The sequence below is a fragment of the Triturus cristatus genome, chromosome 1_1 (assembly GCF_964204655.1).
Source record: "Triturus cristatus chromosome 1_1, aTriCri1.1, whole genome shotgun sequence".
Taxonomy (NCBI): domain Eukaryota; kingdom Metazoa; phylum Chordata; class Amphibia; order Caudata; family Salamandridae; genus Triturus; species Triturus cristatus.
The window spans coordinates 257685692-257704828 of NC_140579.1; positions in this window are offsets into that span (position 1 = coordinate 257685692).

Here is a 19137-nt window from a genome sequence, read left to right on the forward strand (position 1 = left end):
GGGGGATCCACGCAAGACATACCTCCCTGGAAGCCCCCGGGTGTCTAGTTTTTAGAAATGTATGGGTTTGGTAGGTTTCCCTAGATGGCCGTCGTGCACCGGGCCAAAAACCCAAGAGACCCCCTTGCAAAACCAGGAGGTTTTGAGATAGGCAATGTTGATGTCACATCACTACGTTTTGGGCCCTTGCCTGTCACGGGTACTTGGGCCTCCCACACAAGTGAGGCACAATTTTTACCGGGAGACCCAGGGGAATGCTGGGAGGTGTGAAATTTGAGTGAGCCCATTGATGCCACAACTTTCCCACACAAAAAAGTGTGAAAAAAGTGATTTTTTCAGCTAAAATTGAGGTTTGCAGGGGATTCTGGGTAAGGAAACGTTGGGGGATCCACGCAAGCCATACCTCCCTGGAAGCCCCCGGGTGTCTAGTTTTCAGAAATGTATGGGTTTGGTAGGTTTCCCTAGATGGCCGCCGTGCACCGGGCCAAAAACCCAAGAGAACCCCCTTGCAAAACCAGGTGGTTTTAAGATAGGCAATGTTGATGTCGCATCACTACGTTTTGGGCCCTTGCCTGTCGCGGGTACTTGGGCCTCCCACACAAGTGAGGCACCATTTTTACCGGGAGACCCAGGGAAACACTGGGAGGTGTGAAATTTGAGTGAGCCCGGTGATGCCACAACTTTCCCACACAAAAAAGTGTGAAAAAAGTGATTTTTTCAGCTAAAATTGAGGTTTGCAGGGGATTCTGGGTAAGGAAACGTTGGGGGATCCACGCAAGCCATACCTCCCTGGAAGCCCCCGGGTGTCTAGTTTTCAGAAATGTATGGGTTTGGTAGGCTTCCCATGATGGCCGCCGTGCACCGGGCCAAAAACCCAAAGGACCCCCCTTGCAAAACCAGGTGGTTTTGAGATAGGCAATGTTGATGTTGCATCACTACGTTTTGGGCCCTTGCCTGTCGCGGGTACTTGGGCCTCCCACACAATTGAGGCACCATTTTTACTGGGAGACCCAGAGGAACACTGGGAGGTGTGAAATTTGAGTGAGCCCGGTGATGCCACAAGTTTCCCACACAAAAAAGTGTGGAAAAAGTGATTTTTTCAGCTAAAATTTTGGTTTGCAGGGGATTCTGGGTAAGGAAACGTTGGGGGATCCACGCAAGCCATACCTCCCTTGAAGCCCCCGGGTGTCTAGTTTTCAGAAATGTATGGGTTTGGTAGGTTTCCCTAGATGGCCGCCGTGCACCGGGCCAAAACCCCAAGAGACCCCCCTTGCAAAACCAGGTGGTTTTGAGCTAGGCAATGTTGATGTCGCATCACTAAGTTTTGGGCCCTTGCCTGTCGCGGGTACTTGGGCCTCCCACACAAGTGAGGCACCATTTTTACCGGGAGACCCAGGGGAACGCTGGGAGGTGGGAAATTTGAGTGAGCCCGGTGATGCCACAAGTTTCCCACACAAAAAAGTGTGAAAAAAGTGATTTTTTCAGCTAAAATTGAGGTTTGCAGGGGATTCTGGGTAAGGAAACGTTGGGGGATCCACGCAAGACATACCTCCCTGGAAGCCCCCGGGTGTCTAGTTTTTAGAAATGTATGGGTTTGGTAGGTTTCCCTAGATGGCCGTCGTGCACCGGGCCAAAAACCCAAGAGACCCCCTTGCAAAACCAGGAGGTTTTGAGATAGGCAATGTTGATGTCACATCACTACGTTTTGGGCCCTTGCCTGTCACGGGTACTTGGGCCTCCCACACAAGTGAGGCACAATTTTTACCGGGAGACCCAGGGGAATGCTGGGAGGTGTGAAATTTGAGTGAGCCCATTGATGCCACAACTTTCCCACACAAAAAAGTGTGAAAAAAGTGATTTTTTCAGCTAAAATTGAGGTTTGCAGGGGATTCTGGGTAAGGAAACGTTGGGGGATCCACGCAAGCCATACCTCCCTGGAAGCCCCCGGGTGTCTAGTTTTCAGAAATGTATGGGTTTGGTAGGTTTCCCTAGATGGCCGCCGTGCACCGGGCCAAAAACCCAAGAGAACCCCCTTGCAAAACCAGGTGGTTTTAAGATAGGCAATGTTGATGTCGCATCACTACGTTTTGGGCCCTTGCCTGTCGCGGGTACTTGGGCCTCCCACACAAGTGAGGCACCATTTTTACCGAGAGACCCAGGGGAACGCTGGGAGGTGGGAAATTTGAGTGAGCCCGGTGATGCCACAACTTTCCCACACAAAAAAGTTGAAAAAAGTGATGTTTTCTGCTAAAATTGAGGTTTGCAGGGGATTCTGGGTAAGGAAACGTTGGGGGATCCACGCAAGCCATACCTCCCTGGAAGCCCCCGGGTGTCTAGTTTTCAGAAATGTATGGGTTTGGTAGGCTTCCCTAGATGGCCGCCGTGCACCGGGCCAAAAACCCAAGTGACCCCCCTTGCAAAACCAGGTGGTTTTGAGATAGGCAATGTTGATGTCGCATCACTACGTTTTGGTCCCTTGCCTGTCGCGGGTACTTGGGCCTCCCACACAAGTGAGGCACCATTTTTCCTGGGAGACCCAGGGGAAGGCTGGGAGGTGGGAAATTTGAGTGAGCCGGGTGATGCCACAACTTTCCCACACAAAAAAGTATGAAAAAAGTGATTTTTTCAGCTAAAATTGAGGTTTGCAGGGGATTCTGGGTAAGGAAACGTTGGGGGATCCACGCAAGCCATACCTCCCTGGAAGCCCCCAGGTGTCTAGTTTTCAGAAATGTATGGGTTTGGTAGGTTTCCCTAGATGGCCGCCGTGCACCGGGCCAAAAACCCAAGAGACCCCCCTTGCAAAACCAGGTGGTTTTGTGATAGGCAATGTTGATGTTGCATCACTACGTTTTGGGCCCTTGCCTGTCGCGGGTACTTGGGCCTCCCACACAAGTGAGGCACCATTTTTACCGGGAGACCCAGGGGAACGCTGGGAGATGGGAAATTTGAGTGAGCCCGGTGATGCCACAAGTTTCCCACACAAAAAAGTGTGAAAAAAGTGATTTTTTCAGCTAAAATTGAGGTTTGCAGGGGATTCTGGGTAAGGAAACGTTGGGGGATCCACGCAAGCCATACCTCCCTGGAAGCCCCCGGGTGTCTAGTTTTCAGAAATGCATGGGTTTGGTAGGCTTCCCTAGATGGCCGCCGTGCACCGGGCCAAAAACCCAAAGGACCCCCCTTGCAAAACCAGGTGGTTTTGAGATAGGCAATGTTGATGTTGCATCACTACGTTTTGGGCCCTTGCCTGTCGCGGGTACTTGGGCCTCCCACACAATTGAGGCACCATTTTTACTGGGAGACCCAGAGGAACACTGGGAGGTGTGAAATTTGAGTGAGCCCGGTGATGCCACAAGTTTCCCACACAAAAAAGTGTGGAAAAAGTGATTTTTTCAGCTAAAATTTTGGTTTGCAGGGGATTTTGGGTAAGGAAACGTTGGGGGATCCACACAAGCCATACCTCCCTTGAAGCCCCCGGGTGCCTAGTTTTCAGAAATGTATGGGTTTAGTAGGTTTCCCAAGATGGCCGCCGTGCACCGGGCCAAAAACCCAAGAGACCCCCCTTGCAAAACCAGGTGGTTTTGAGATAGTCAATGTTGATGTCGCATCACTACGTTTTGGGCCCTTGCCTGTCGCGGGTACTTGGGCCTCCCACACGAGTGAGGCACCATTTTTACCGGGAGACCCAGGGGAACGCTGGGAGGTGTGAAATTTGAGTGAGCCCGGTGATGCCACAACTTTCCCACACAAAAAAGTGTGAAAAAAGTGATATTTTCAGCTAAAATTGGGGTTTGCAGGGGATTCTGGGTAAGGAAACGTTGGAGGATCCACGCAAGCCATACCTCCCTGGAAGCCCCCGGGTGTCTAATTTTCAGAAATGTATGGGTTTGGTAGGCTTCCCTAGATGGCCGCCGTGCACCGGGCCAAAAACCCAAGAGACCCCCCTTGCAAAACCAGGTGGTTTTGAGATAGGCAATGTTGATGTCGCATCACTACGTTTTGGGCCCTTGCCTGTCGCGGGTACTTGGGCCTCCCACACAAGTGAGGCACCATTTTTACCGGGAGACCCAGGGGAACGCTGGGAGGTGTGAAATTTGAGTGAGCCCGGTGATGCCACAACTTTCCCACACAAAAAAGTGTGAAAAAGTGATTTTTTTCAGCTAAAATTGAGGTTTGCAGGGGATTCTGGGTAAGGAAACGTTGGGGGATCCACGCAAGCCATACCTCCCTGGAAGCCCCTGGGTATCTAGTTTTCAGAAATGTATGGGTTTGGTAGGTTTCCCTAGATGGCCGCCGTGCACCGGGCCAAAAACCCAAGAGACCCCCTTTGCAAACCAGGTGGTTTTGAGATAGGCAATGTTGATGTCGCATCACTACGTTTTGGGCCCTTGCCTGTCGCGGGTACTTGGGCCTCCCACACAAGTGAGGCACCATTTTTACCGGGAGACCCAGGGGAACGCTGGGAGGGGGGAAATTTGAGTGAGCCGGGTGATGCCACAACTTTCCCACACAAAAAAGTATGAAAAAAGTGATTATTTCAGCTAAAATTGAGGTTTGCAGGGGATTCTGGGTAAGGAAACGTTGGGGGATCCACGCAAGCCATACCTCCCTGGAAGCCCCCGGGTGTCTAGTTTTCAGAAATGTATGGGTTTGGTAGGTTTCCCTAGATGGCCGCCGTGCACCGGGCCAAAAACCCAAGAGACCCCACTTGCAAAACCAGGTGGTTTTGAGATAGGCAATGTTGATGTCGCATCACTACGTTTTGGGCCCTTGCCTGTCGCGGGTACTTGGGCCTCCCACACAAGAGAGGCACCATTTTTACCGGGAGACCCAGGGGAACACTGGGAGGTGGGAAATTTGAGTGAGCCCGGTGATGCCACAACTTTCCCACACAAAAAAGTTGAAAAAAGTGATGTTTTCTGCTAAAATTGAGGTTTGCAGGGGATTCTGGGTAAGGAAACGTTGGGGGATCCACGCAAGACATACCTCCCTGGAAGCCCCTGGGTGTCTAGTTTTCAGAAATATATGGGTTTGGTAGGTTTCCCTAGATGGCCGCCGTGCACCGGGCCAAAAACCCAAGAGACCCCCCTTGCAAAACCAGGTGGTTTTGAGATTGGCAATGTTGATGTCGCATCACTACGTTTTGGGCCCTTGCCTGTCGCGGGTACTTGGGCCTCCCACACAAGTGAGGCACCATTTTTACCGGGAGACCCAGGGGAACGCTGGGAAGAGGGAAATTTGAGTGAGCCCAGTGATGCCACAACTTTCCCACACAAAAAAGTATGAAAAAAGTGATTTTTTCAGCTAAAATTGAGGTTTGCAGGGGATTCTGGGTAAGGAAACGTTGGGGGATCCACGCAAGCCATACCTCCCTGGAAGCCCCCGGGTGTCTAGTTTTCAGAAATGTATGGTTTTGGTATGTTTCCCTAGATGGCCGCCGTGCACCGGGCCAAAAACCCAAGAGACACCCCTTGCAAAACCAGGTGGTTTTGAGCTAGGCAATGTTGATGTCGCATCACTACGTTTTGGGCCCTTGCCTGTCGCGGGTACTTGGGCCTCCCACACAATTGAGGCACCATTTTTACCGGGAGACCCAGGGGAACGCTGGGAGATGGGAAATTTGAGTGAGCCCGGTGATGCCACAAGTTTCCCACACAAAAAAGTGTGAAAAAAGTGATTTTTTCAGCTAAAATTGAGGTTTGCAGGGGATTCTGGGTAAGGAAACGTTGGGGGATCCACGCAAGCCATACCTCCCTGGAAGCCCCCGGGTGTCTAGTTTTCAGAAATGTATGGGTTTGGTAGGTTTCCCTAGATGGCCGCCGTGCACCGGGCCAAAAACCCAAGAGACCCCCCTTGCAAAACCAGGTGGTTTTGAGATAGGCAATGTTGATGTCGCATCACTACGTTTTGGGCCCTTGCCTGTCGCGGGTACTTGGGCCTCCCACACAATTGAGGCACCATTTTTACTGGGAGACCCAGAGGAACACTGGGAGGTGTGAAATTTGAGTGAGCCCGGTGATGCCACAAGTTTCCCACACAAAAAAGTGTGGAAAAAGTGATTTTTTCAGCTAAAATTTTGGTTTGCAGGGGATTCTGGGTAAGGAAACGTTGGGGGATCCACGCAAGCCATACCTCCCTTGAAGCCCCCGGGTGTCTAGTTTTCAGAAATGTATGGGTTTGGTAGGTTTCCCTAGATGGCCGCCGTGCACCGGGCCAAAACCCCAAGAGACCCCCCTTGCAAAACCAGGTGGTTTTGAGCTAGGCAATGTTGATGTCGCATCACTAAGTTTTGGGCCCTTGCCTGTCGCGGGTACTTGGGCCTCCCACACAAGTGAGGCACCATTTTTACCGGGAGACCCAGGGGAACGCTGGGAGGTGGGAAATTTGAGTGAGCCCGGTGATGCCACAAGTTTCCCACACAAAAAAGTGTGAAAAAAGTGATTTTTTCAGCTAAAATTGAGGTTTGCAGGGGATTCTGGGTAAGGAAACGTTGGGGGATCCACGCAAGACATACCTCCCTGGAAGCCCCCGGGTGTCTAGTTTTTAGAAATGTATGGGTTTGGTAGGTTTCCCTAGATGGCCGTCGTGCACCGGGCCAAAAACCCAAGAGACCCCCTTGCAAAACCAGGAGGTTTTGAGATAGGCAATGTTGATGTCACATCACTACGTTTTGGGCCCTTGCCTGTCACGGGTACTTGGGCCTCCCACACAAGTGAGGCACAATTTTTACCGGGAGACCCAGGGGAATGCTGGGAGGTGTGAAATTTGAGTGAGCCCATTGATGCCACAACTTTCCCACACAAAAAAGTGTGAAAAAAGTGATTTTTTCAGCTAAAATTGAGGTTTGCAGGGGATTCTGGGTAAGGAAACGTTGGGGGATCCACGCAAGCCATACCTCCCTGGAAGCCCCCGGGTGTCTAGTTTTCAGAAATGTATGGGTTTGGTAGGTTTCCCTAGATGGCCGCCGTGCACCGGGCCAAAAACCCAAGAGAACCCCCTTGCAAAACCAGGTGGTTTTAAGATAGGCAATGTTGATGTCGCATCACTACGTTTTGGGCCCTTGCCTGTCGCGGGTACTTGGGCCTCCCACACAAGTGAGGCACCATTTTTACCGAGAGACCCAGGGGAACGCTGGGAGGTGGGAAATTTGAGTGAGCCCGGTGATGCCACAACTTTCCCACACAAAAAAGTTGAAAAAAGTGATGTTTTCTGCTAAAATTGAGGTTTGCAGGGGATTCTGGGTAAGGAAACGTTGGGGGATCCACGCAAGCCATACCTCCCTGGAAGCCCCCGGGTGTCTAGTTTTCAGAAATGTATGGGTTTGGTAGGCTTCCCTAGATGGCCGCCGTGCACCGGGCCAAAAACCCAAGTGACCCCCCTTGCAAAACCAGGTGGTTTTGAGATAGGCAATGTTGATGTCGCATCACTACGTTTTGGTCCCTTGCCTGTCGCGGGTACTTGGGCCTCCCACACAAGTGAGGCACCATTTTTCCTGGGAGACCCAGGGGAAGGCTGGGAGGTGGGAAATTTGAGTGAGCCGGGTGATGCCACAACTTTCCCACACAAAAAAGTATGAAAAAAGTGATTTTTTCAGCTAAAATTGAGGTTTGCAGGGGATTCTGGGTAAGGAAACGTTGGGGGATCCACGCAAGCCATACCTCCCTGGAAGCCCCCAGGTGTCTAGTTTTCAGAAATGTATGGGTTTGGTAGGTTTCCCTAGATGGCCGCCGTGCACCGGGCCAAAAACCCAAGAGACCCCCCTTGCAAAACCAGGTGGTTTTGTGATAGGCAATGTTGATGTTGCATCACTACGTTTTGGGCCCTTGCCTGTCGCGGGTACTTGGGCCTCCCACACAAGTGAGGCACCATTTTTACCGGGAGACCCAGGGGAACGCTGGGAGATGGGAAATTTGAGTGAGCCCGGTGATGCCACAAGTTTCCCACACAAAAAAGTGTGAAAAAAGTGATTTTTTCAGCTAAAATTGAGGTTTGCAGGGGATTCTGGGTAAGGAAACGTTGGGGGATCCACGCAAGCCATACCTCCCTGGAAGCCCCCGGGTGTCTAGTTTTCAGAAATGCATGGGTTTGGTAGGCTTCCCTAGATGGCCGCCGTGCACCGGGCCAAAAACCCAAAGGACCCCCCTTGCAAAACCAGGTGGTTTTGAGATAGGCAATGTTGATGTTGCATCACTACGTTTTGGGCCCTTGCCTGTCGCGGGTACTTGGGCCTCCCACACAATTGAGGCACCATTTTTACTGGGAGACCCAGAGGAACACTGGGAGGTGTGAAATTTGAGTGAGCCCGGTGATGCCACAAGTTTCCCACACGAAAAAGTGTGGAAAAAGTGATTTTTTCAGCTAAAATTTTGGTTTGCAGGGGATTTTGGGTAAGGAAACGTTGGGGGATCCACGCAAGCCATACCTCCCTTGAAGCCCCCGGGTGCCTAGTTTTCAGAAATGTATGGGTTTAGTAGGTTTCCCAAGATGGCCGCCGTGCACCGGGCCAAAAACCCAAGAGACCCCCCTTGCAAAACCAGGTGGTTTTGAGATAGGCAATGATGATGTCGCATCACTACGTTTTGGGCCCTTGCCTGTCACGGGTACTTGGGCCTCCCACACAAGTGAGGCACCATTTTTACCGGGAGACCCAGGGGAATGCTGGGAGGTGGGAAATTTGAGTGAGCCCGGTGATGCCACAACTTTCCCACACAAAAAGTGTGAAAAAAGTGATATTTTCAGCTAAAATTGGGGTTTGCAGGGGATTCTGGGTAAGGAAACGTTGGAGGATCCACGCAAGCCATACCTCCCTGGAAGCCCCCGGGTGTCTAATTTTCAGAAATGTATGGGTTTGGTAGGCTTCCCTAGATGGCCGCCGTGCACCGGGCCAAAAACCCAAGAGACCCCCCTTGCAAAACCAGGTGGTTTTGAGATAGGCAATGTTGATGTCGCATCACTACGTTTTGGGCCCTTGCCTGTCGCGGGTACTTGGGCCTCCCACACAAGTGAGGCACCATTTTTACCGGGAGACCCAGGGGAACGCTGGGAGGTGTGAAATTTGAGTGAGCCCGGTGATGCCACAACTTTCCCACACAAAAAAGTGTGAAAAAGTGATTTTTTTCAGCTAAAATTGAGGTTTGCAGGGGATTCTGGGTAAGGAAACGTTGGGGGATCCACGCAAGCCATACCTCCCTGGAAGCCCCTGGGTATCTAGTTTTCAGAAATGTATGGGTTTGGTAGGTTTCCCTAGATGGCCGCCGTGCACCGGGCCAAAAACCCAAGAGACCCCCTTTGCAAACCAGGTGGTTTTGAGATAGGCAATGTTGATGTCGCATCACTACGTTTTGGGCCCTTGCCTGTCGCGGGTACTTGGGCCTCCCACACAAGTGAGGCACCATTTTTACCGGGAGACCCAGGGGAACGCTGGGAGGGGGGAAATTTGAGTGAGCCGGGTGATGCCACAACTTTCCCACACAAAAAAGTATGAAAAAAGTGATTATTTCAGCTAAAATTGAGGTTTGCAGGGGATTCTGGGTAAGGAAACGTTGGGGGATCCACGCAAGCCATACCTCCCTGGAAGCCCCCGGGTGTCTAGTTTTCAGAAATGTATGGGTTTGGTAGGTTTCCCTAGATGGCCGCCGTGCACCGGGCCAAAAACCCAAGAGACCCCCCTTGCAAAACCAGGTGGTTTTGAGATAGGCAATGTTGATGTCGCATCACTACGTTTTGGGCCCTTGCCTGTCGCGGGTACTTGGGCCTCCCACACAAGAGAGGCACCATTTTTACCGGGAGACCCAGGGGAACACTGGGAGGTGGGAAATTTGAGTGAGCCCGGTGATGCCACAACTTTCCCACACAAAAAAGTTGAAAAAAGTGATGTTTTCTGCTAAAATTGAGGTTTGCAGGGGATTCTGGGTAAGGAAACGTTGGGGGATCCACGCAAGACATACCTCCCTGGAAGCCCCTGGGTGTCTAGTTTTCAGAAATATATGGGTTTGGTAGGTTTCCCTAGATGGCCGCCGTGCACCGGGCCAAAAACCCAAGAGACCCCCCTTGCAAAACCAGGTGGTTTTGAGATTGGCAATGTTGATGTCGCATCACTACGTTTTGGGCCCTTGCCTGTCGCGGGTACTTGGGCCTCCCACACAAGTGAGGCACCATTTTTACCGGGAGACCCAGGGGAACGCTGGGAGGAGGGAAATTTGAGTGAGCCCAGTGATGCCACAACTTTCCACACAAAAAAGTATGAAAAAAGTGATTTTTTCAGCTAAAATTGAGGTTTGCAGGGGATTCTGGGTAAGGAAACGTTGGGGGATCCACGCAAGCCATACCTCCCTGGAAGCCCCCGGGTGTCTAGTTTTCAGAAATGTATGGTTTTGGTATGTTTCCCTAGATGGCCGCCGTGCACCGGGCCAAAAACCCAAGAGACCCCCCTTGCAAAACCAGGTGGTTTTGAGCTAGGCAATGTTGATGTCGCATCACTACGTTTTGGGCCCTTGCCTGTCGCGGGTACTTGGGCCTCCCACACAATTGAGGCACCATTTTTACCGGGAGACCCAGGGGAACGCTGGGAGATGGGAAATTTGAGTGAGCCCGGTGATGCCACAAGTTTCCCACACAAAAAAGTGAGAAAAAAGTGATTTTTTCAGCTAAAATTGAGGTTTGCAGGGGATTCTGGGTAAGGAAACGTTGGGGGATCCACGCAAGCCATACCTCCCTGGAAGCCCCCGGGTGTCTAGTTTTTAGAAATGTATGGGTTTGGTAGGCTTCCCTAGATGGCCGCCGTGCACCGGGCCAAAAACCCAAAGGACCCCCCTTGCAAAACCAGGTGGTTTTGAGATAGGCAATGTTGATGTTGCATCACTACGTTTTGGGCCCTTGCCTGTCGCGGGTACTTGGGCCTCCCACACAATTAAGGCACCATTTTTACTGGGAGACCCAGAGGAACACTGGGAGGTGTGAAATTTGAGTGAGCCCGGTGATGCCACAAGTTTCCCACACAAAAAAGTGTGGAAAAAGTGATTTTTTCAGCTAAAATTTTGGTTTGGAGGGGATTCTGGGTAAGGAAACGTTGGGGGATCCACGCAAGCCATACCTCCCTTGAAGCCCCCGGGTGTCTAGTTTTCAGAAATGTATGGGTTTGGTAGGTTTCCCAAGATGGCCGCCGTGCACCGGGCCAAAAACCCAAGAGACCCCCCTTGCAAAACCAGGTGGTTTTGAGATAGGCAATGTTGATGTCGCATCACTACGTTTTGGGCCCTTGCCTGTCACGGGTACTTGGGCCTCCCACACAAGTGAGGCACCATTTTTACCGGGAGACCCAGGGGAATGCTGGAAGGTGGGAAATTTGAGTGAGCCCGGTGATGCCACAACTTTCCCACACAAAAAAGTGTGAAAAAAGTGATATTTTCAGCTAAAATTGGGGTTTGCAGGGGATTCTGGGTAAGGAATTGTTGGAGGATCCACGCAAGCCATACCTCCCTGGAAGCCCCCGGGTGTCTAATTTTCAGAAATGTATGGGTTTGGTAGGCTTCCCTAGATGGCCGCCGTGCACCGGGCCAAAAACCCAAGAGACCCCCCTTGCAAAACCAGGTGGTTTTGAGATAGGCAATGTTGATGTCGCATCACTACGTTTTGGGCCCTTGCCTGTCGCGGGTACTTGGGCCTCCCACACAAGTGAGGCACCATTTTTACCGGGAGACCCAGGGGAACGCTGGGAGGTGTGAAATTTGAGTGAGCCCGGTGATGCCACAACTTTCCCACACAAAAAAGTGTGAAAAAGTGATTTTTTCAGCTAAAATTGAGGTTTGCAGGGGATTCTGGGTAAGGAAACGTTGGGGGATCCACGCAAGCCATACCTCCCTGGAAGCCCCCGGGTGTCTAGTTTTCAGAAATGTATGGGTTTGGTAGGTTTCCCTAGATGGCCGCCGTGCACCGGGCCAAAAACCCAAGAGACCCCCCTTGCAAAACCAGGTGGTTTTGAGATAGGCAATGTTGATGTCGCATCACTACGTTTTGGGCCCTTGCCTGTCGCGGGTACTTGGGCCTCCCACACAAGAGAGGCACCATTTTTACCGGGAGACCCAGGGGAACGCTGGGAGATGGGAAATTTGAGTGAGCCCGGTGATGCCACAAGTTTCCCACACAAAAAAGTGTGAAAAAAGTGATTTTTTCAGCTAAAATTGAGGTTTGCAGGGGATTCTGGGTAAGGAAACGTTGGGGGATCCACGCAAGACATACCTCCCTGGAAGTCCCCGGGTGTCTAGTTTTCAGAAATGTATGGGTTTGGTAGGTTTCCCTAGATGGCCGCCGTGCAAAAGGGCCAAAAACCCAAGAGACCCCCCTTGCAAAACCAGGTGTTTTTGAGATAGGCAATGTTGATGTCGCATCACTACGTTTTGGGCCCTTGCCTGTCGCGGGTACTTGGGCCTCCCACACAAGTGAGGCACCATTTTTACCGGGAGACCCAGGGGAACGCTGGGAGGTGGGAAATTTGAGTGAGCCCGGTGATGCCACAACTTTCCCACACAAAAAAGTGTGAAAAAGGTGATTTTTTCAGCTAAAATTGAGGTCTGCAGGGGATTCTGGGTAAGGAAACGTTGGGGTATACACGCAAGACATACCTCCCTGGAAGCCCCCAGGTGTCTAGTTTTCAGAAATGTATGGGTTTGGTAGGTTTCCCTAGATGGCCGCCGTGCACCGGGCCAAAAACCCAAGAGACCCCACTTGCAAAACCAGGTGGTTTTGAGATAGGCAATGTTGATGTCACATCACTACGTTTTGGGCCCTTGCCTGTCGCGGGTACTTGGGCCTCCCACACAAGTGAGGCACCATTTTTACTGGGAGACCCAGGGGAACACTGGGAGGTGGGAAATTTGAGTGAGCCCGGTGATGCCACAACTTTCCCACACAAAAAAGTTGAAAAAAGTGATGTTTTCTGCTAAAATTGAGGTTTGCAGGGGATTCTGGGTAAGGAAACGTTGGGGGATCCACCCAAGCCATACCTCCCTGGAAGCCCCCGGGTGTCTAGTTTTCAGAAATGTATGGGTTTGGTAGGTTTCCCTAGATGGCCACCGTGCACCGGGCCAAAAACCCAAGAGACCCCCCTTGCAAAACCAGGTGGTTTTGAGATAGGGAATGTTGATGTCGCATCACTACGTTTTGGGCCCTTTCCTGTCGCGGGTCCTTGGGCCTCCCACACAAGTGAGGCACCATTTTTACCGGGAGACCCAGGGGAACACTGGGAGGTGTGAAATTTGAGTGAGCCCGGTGATGCCACAACTTTCCCACACAAAAAAGTGTGAAAAAAGTGATTTTTTCAGCTAAAATTGAGGTTTGCAAGGGATTCTGGGTAAGGAAACGTTGGGGGATCCACGCAAGACATACCTCCCTGGAAGCCCCCGGGTGTCTAGTTTTCAGAAATGTATGGGTTTGGTAGGTTTCCCTAGATGGCCGCCGTGCACCGGGCCAAAAACCCAAGAGACCCCCCTTGCAAAACCAGGTGGTTTTGAGATAGGCAATGTTGATGTCGCATCACTACGTTTTAGGCCCTTGCCTGTCGCGGGTACTTGGGCCTCCCACACAAGTGAGGCACCATTTTTACCGGGAGACCCAGGGGAACGCTGGGAGGGGGGAAATTTGAGTGAGCCCGGTGATGCCACAACTTTCCCACACAAAAAAGTGTGAAAAAAAGTGATTTTTTCAGCTAAAATTGAGGTTTGCAGGCGATTCTGGATATGAAAACGTTGGGGGATCCACGCAAGACATACCTCCCTGGAAGCCCCTGGGTGTCTAGTTTTCAGAAATGTATGGGTTTGGTAGGTTTCCCTAGATGGCCTCCGTGCACCGGGCCAAAAACCCAAGAGACCCCCCTTGCAAAACCAGGTGGTTTTGATATAGGCAATGTTGATGTCGCATCACTACGTTTTGGGCCCTTGCCTGTCGGGGGTACTTGGGCCTCCCACACAAGTGAGGCACTATTTTTACCGGGAGACACAGGGGAATGCTGGGAGGTGGGAAATTTGAGTGAGCCCGGTGATGCCACAACTTTCCCACACAAAAAAGTGTGGAAAAAGTGATTTTTTCAGCTAAAATTTTGGTTTGCAGGGGATTCTGGGTAAGGAAACTTTGGGGGATCCACGCAAGCCATACCTCCCTTGAAGCCCCCGGGTGTCTAGTTTTCAGAAATGTATGGGTTTGGTAGGTTTCCCAAGATGGCCGCCGTGCACCGGGCCAAAAACCCAAGAGACCCCCCTTGCAAAACCAGGTGGTTTTGAGATAGGCAATGTTGATGTCGCATCACTACGTTTTGGGCCCTTGCCTGTCACGGGTACTTGGGCCTCCCACACAAGTGAGGCACCATTTTTACCGGGAGACCCAGGGGAATGCTGGGAGGTGGGAAATTTGAGTGAGCCCGGTGATGCCACAACTTTCCCACACAAAAAAGTGTGAAAAAAGTGATATTTTCAGCTAAAATTGGGGTTTGCAGGGGATTCTGGGTAAGGAAACGTTGGAGGATCCACGCAAGCCATACCTCCCTGGAAGCCCCCGGGTGTCTAATTTTCAGAAATGTATGGGTTTGGTAGGCTTCCCTAGATGGCCGCCGTGCACCGGGCCAAAAACCCAAGAGACCCCCCTTGCAAAACCAGGTGGTTTTGAGATAGGCAATGTTGATGTCGCATCACTACGTTTTGGGCCCTTGCCTGTCGCGGGTACTTGGGCCTCCCACACAAGTGAGGCACCATTTTTACCGGGAGACCTAGGGGAACGCTGGGAGGTGTGAAATTTGAGTGAGCCCGGTGATGCCACAACTTTCCCACACAAAAAAGTGTGAAAAAGTGATTTTTTTCAGCTAAAATTGAGGTTTGCAGGGGATTCTGGGTAAGGAAACGTTGGGGGATCCACGCAAGCCATACCTCCCTGGAAGCCCCTGGGTATCTAGTTTTCAGAAATGTATGGGTTTGGTAGGTTTCCCTAGATGGCCGCCGTGCACCGGGCCAAAAACCCAAGAGACCCCCTTTGCAAACCAGGTGGTTTTGAGATAGGCAATGTTGATGTCGCATCACTACGTTTTGGGCCCTTGCCTGTCGCGGGTACTTGGGCCTCCCACACAAGTGAGGCACCATTTTTACCGGGAGACCCAGGGGAACGCTGGGAGGGGGGAAATTTGAGTGAGCCGGGTGATGCCACAACTTTCCCACTCTAAAAAGTATGAAAAAAGTGATTTTTTCAGCTAAAATTGAGGTTTATAGGGGATTCTGGGTAAGGAAACGTTGGGGGATCCATGCAAGCCATACCTCCCTGGAAGCCCCCGGGTGTCTAGTTTTCAGAAATGTATGGGTTTGGTAGGTTTCCCTAGATGGCCGCCGTGCACCGGGCCAAAAACCCAAGAGACCCCCCTTGCAAAACCAGGTGGTTTTGAGATAGGCAATGTTGATGTTGCATCACTACGTTTTGGGCCCTTGCCTGTCGCGGGTACTTGGGCCTCCCACACAAGAGAGGCACCATTTTTACCGGGAGACCCAGGAGAACGCTGGGAGATGGGAAATTTGAGTGAGCCCGGTGATGCCACACCTTTCCCACACAAAAAAGTGTGAAAAAAGTGATTTTTTTCAGCTAAAATTGAGGTTTGCAGGGGATTCTGGGTAAGAAAACATTGGGGGATCCACGCAAGCCATACCTCCCTGGAAGCCCCTGGGTGTCTAGTTTTCAGAAATGTATGGGTTTGGTAGGGTTCCCTAGATGGCCGCCGTGCACCGGGCCAAAAACCCAAGAGACCCCCCTTGCAAACCAGGTGGTTTTGAGATAGGCAATGTTGATGTCGCATCACTACGTTTTGGACCCTTGCCTGTCGCGGGTACTTGGGCCTCCCACACAAGAGAGGCACCATTTTTACCGGGACACCCAGGAGAACGTTGGGAGATGGGAAATTTGAGTGAGCCCGGTGATGCCACAACTTTCCCACACAAAAAAGTGTGAAAAAAGTGATTTTTTCAGCTAAAATTGAGGTTTGCAGGGGATTCTGGGTAAGGAAACGTTGGGGGATCCACGCAAGACATACCTCCCTGGAAGACCCCGCGTGTCTAGTTTTCAGAAATGTATGGGTTTGGTGGGTTTCTCTAGATGGCCGCCGTGCACCGGGCCAAAAACACAAGAGACCCCCCTTGCAAAACCAGGTGGTTTTGAGATAGGCAATGTTGATGTTGCATCACTACGTTTTGGGCCCTTGCCTGTCGCGGGTACTTGGGCCTCCCACACAAGTTAGGCACCATTTTTACCGGGAGACCCAGGGGAACGCTGGGAGGTGCAAAATTTGAGTGAGCCCGGTGATGCCACAACTTTCCCACACAAAAAAGTGTGAAAAAAGTGATTTTTTCAGCTAAAATTGAGGTGTGCAGGGGATTCTGGGTAAGGAAACGTTGGGGGATCCACGCAAGCCATACCTCCCTGGAAGCCCCCGGGTGTCTAGTTTTCAGAAATGTATGGGTTTGGTAGGTTTCCCTAGATGGCCGCCGTGCACCGGGCCAAAAACCCAAGAGACCCCCTTGCAAAACCAGGTGTTTTTGAGATAGGCAATGTTGATGTCGCATCACTACGTTTTGGGCCCTTGCCTGTCGCGGGTACTTGGGCCTCCCACACAAGTGAGGCACCATTTTTACCGGGAGACCCAGGGGAACGCTGGGAGGTGGGAAATTTGAGTGAGCCCGGTGATGCCACAACTTTCCCACACAAAAAAGTGTGAAAAAAGTGATGTTTTCAGCTAAAATTGAGTTTTGTAGGGGATTCTGGGTAAGGAAACATTGGGGTATCCACGCAAGCCATACCTCCCTGGAAGCCCCCGGGTGTCTAGTTTTCAGAAATGTATGGGTTTGGTAGGTTTCCCTAGATGGCCACCGTGCAACGCGTCAAAAACCCAAGAGACCCCCCTTGCAAAACCAGGTGGTTTTGAGATAGGCAATGTTGATGTCGCATCACTATGTTTTGGGCCCTTGCCTGTCCCGGGTACTTGGGACTCCCACACAAGTGAGGCACCATTTTTACCGGGAGACCCAGGGGAATGCTGGGACGTGTGAAATTTGAGTGAGCCCGGGGATTCCACAAGTTTCCCACACAAAAAAGTGTGAAAAAAGTGATGTTTTCAGCTAAAATTGAGTTTTGCAGGGGATTCTGGGTAAGGAAACATTGGGGGATCCACGCAGGCCATACCTCCCTGGAAGCCCCCGGGTGTCTAGTTTTCAGAAATGTATGGGTTTGGTAGGTTTCCCTAGATGGCCGCCGTGCACCAGGCCAAAAACCCAAGAGACCCCACTTGCAAAACCAGGTGGTTTTGAGATAGGCAATGTTGATGTCGCATCACTACGTTTTGGGCCCTTGCCTGTCGCGGGTACTTGGGCATCCCACATAAGTGAGGCACCATTTTTACCGGGAGACCCAGGGGAATGCTGGGAGGTGGGAAATTTGAGTGAGCCCGGTGATGCCACAACTTTCCCACACAAAAAAGTGTGAAAAAAGTGATTTTTTCAGCTAAAATTGAGGTTTGCAGGGGATTCTGGGTAAGAAAACGTTGGGGGATCCACACAAGACATACCTCCCTGGAAGCCCCTGGGTGTCTAGTTTTCAGAAATATATGGGTTTGGTAGATTTCCCTAGATGGCCGCCGTGCACCGGGCCAAAAACCCAAGAGACCCCCTTTGCAAAACCAGGTGGTTTTGAGATAGGCAATGTTGATGTCGCATCACTACGTTTTGGGCCCTTGCCTGTCGCGGGTACTTGGGCCTCCCACACAAGTGAGGCACCATTTTTACCGGGAGACCCAGGGGAACGCTGGGAGGAGGGAAATTTGAGTGAGCCCGGTGATGCCACAACTTTCCCACACAAAAAAGTATGAAAAAAGTGATTTTTTCAGCTAAAATTGTGGTTTGCAGGGGATTCTGGGTAAGGAAACGTTGGGGGATCCACGCAAGCCATACCTCCCTGGAAGCCCCCGGGTGTCTAGTTTTCAGAAATGTATGGTTTTGGTATGTTTCCCTAGATGGCCGCCGTGCACCGGGCCAAAAACCCAAGAGACCCCCCTTGCAAAACCAGGTGGTTTTGAGCTAGGCAATGTTGATGTCGCATCACTACGTTTTGGGCCCTTGCCTGTCGCGGGTACTTGGGCCTCCCACACAAGTGAGGCAACATTTTTACCGGGAGACCCAGGGGAACACTGGGAGGTGTGAAATTTGAGTGAGCCCGGTGATGCCACAACTTTCCCACACATAAAAGTGTGAAAAAAGTGATTTTTTCAGCTAAAATTGAGGTTTGCAGGGGATTCTGGGTAAGGAAACGTTGGGGATCCACGCAAGCCATACCTCCCTTGAAGCCCCCGGGTGTCTAGTTTTCAGAAATGTATGGGTTTGGTAGGTTTCCCTAGATGGCCGCCGTGCACCGGGCCAAAAACCCAAGAGACCCCCCTTGCAAAACCAGGTGGTTTTGAGATAGGCAATGTTGATGTCGCATCACTACGTTTTGGGCCTTTGCCTGTCGCGGGTACTTGGGCCTCCCACACAAGTGAGGCACCATTTTTACCGGGAGACCCAGGGGAACGCTGGGAGGTGGGAAATTTGAGTGAGCCCGGTGATGCCACAACTATCCCACACAAAAAAGTGAGAAAAAAGTGATTTTTTTCAGCTAAAATTGAGGTTTGCAGGGGATTCTGGGTAAGGAAACGTTGGGGATCCACGCAAGCCATACCTCCCTGGAAGCCCCTGGGTGTCTAGTTTTCAGAAATGTATGGGTTTGGTAGGTTTCCTTAGATGGCCGCCGTGCACCGGGCCAAAAACCCAAGAGACCCCCCTTGCAAACCAGGTGGTTTTTGAGATAGGTAATGTTGATGTCGCATCACTACGTTTTGGGCCCTTGCCTGTCGCGGGTACTTGGGCCTCCCACACAAGTGAGGCACCATTTTTACCGGGAGACCCAGGGGAACGCTGGGAGGGGGGAAATTTGAGTGAGCCGGGTGATGCCACAACTTTCCCACTCAAAAAAGTATGAAAAAAGTGATTTTTTCAGCTAAAATTGAGGTTTGCAGGGGATTCTGGGTAAGGAAACGTTGGGGGATCCATGCAAGCCATACCTCCCTGGAAGCCCCCGGGTGTCTAGTTT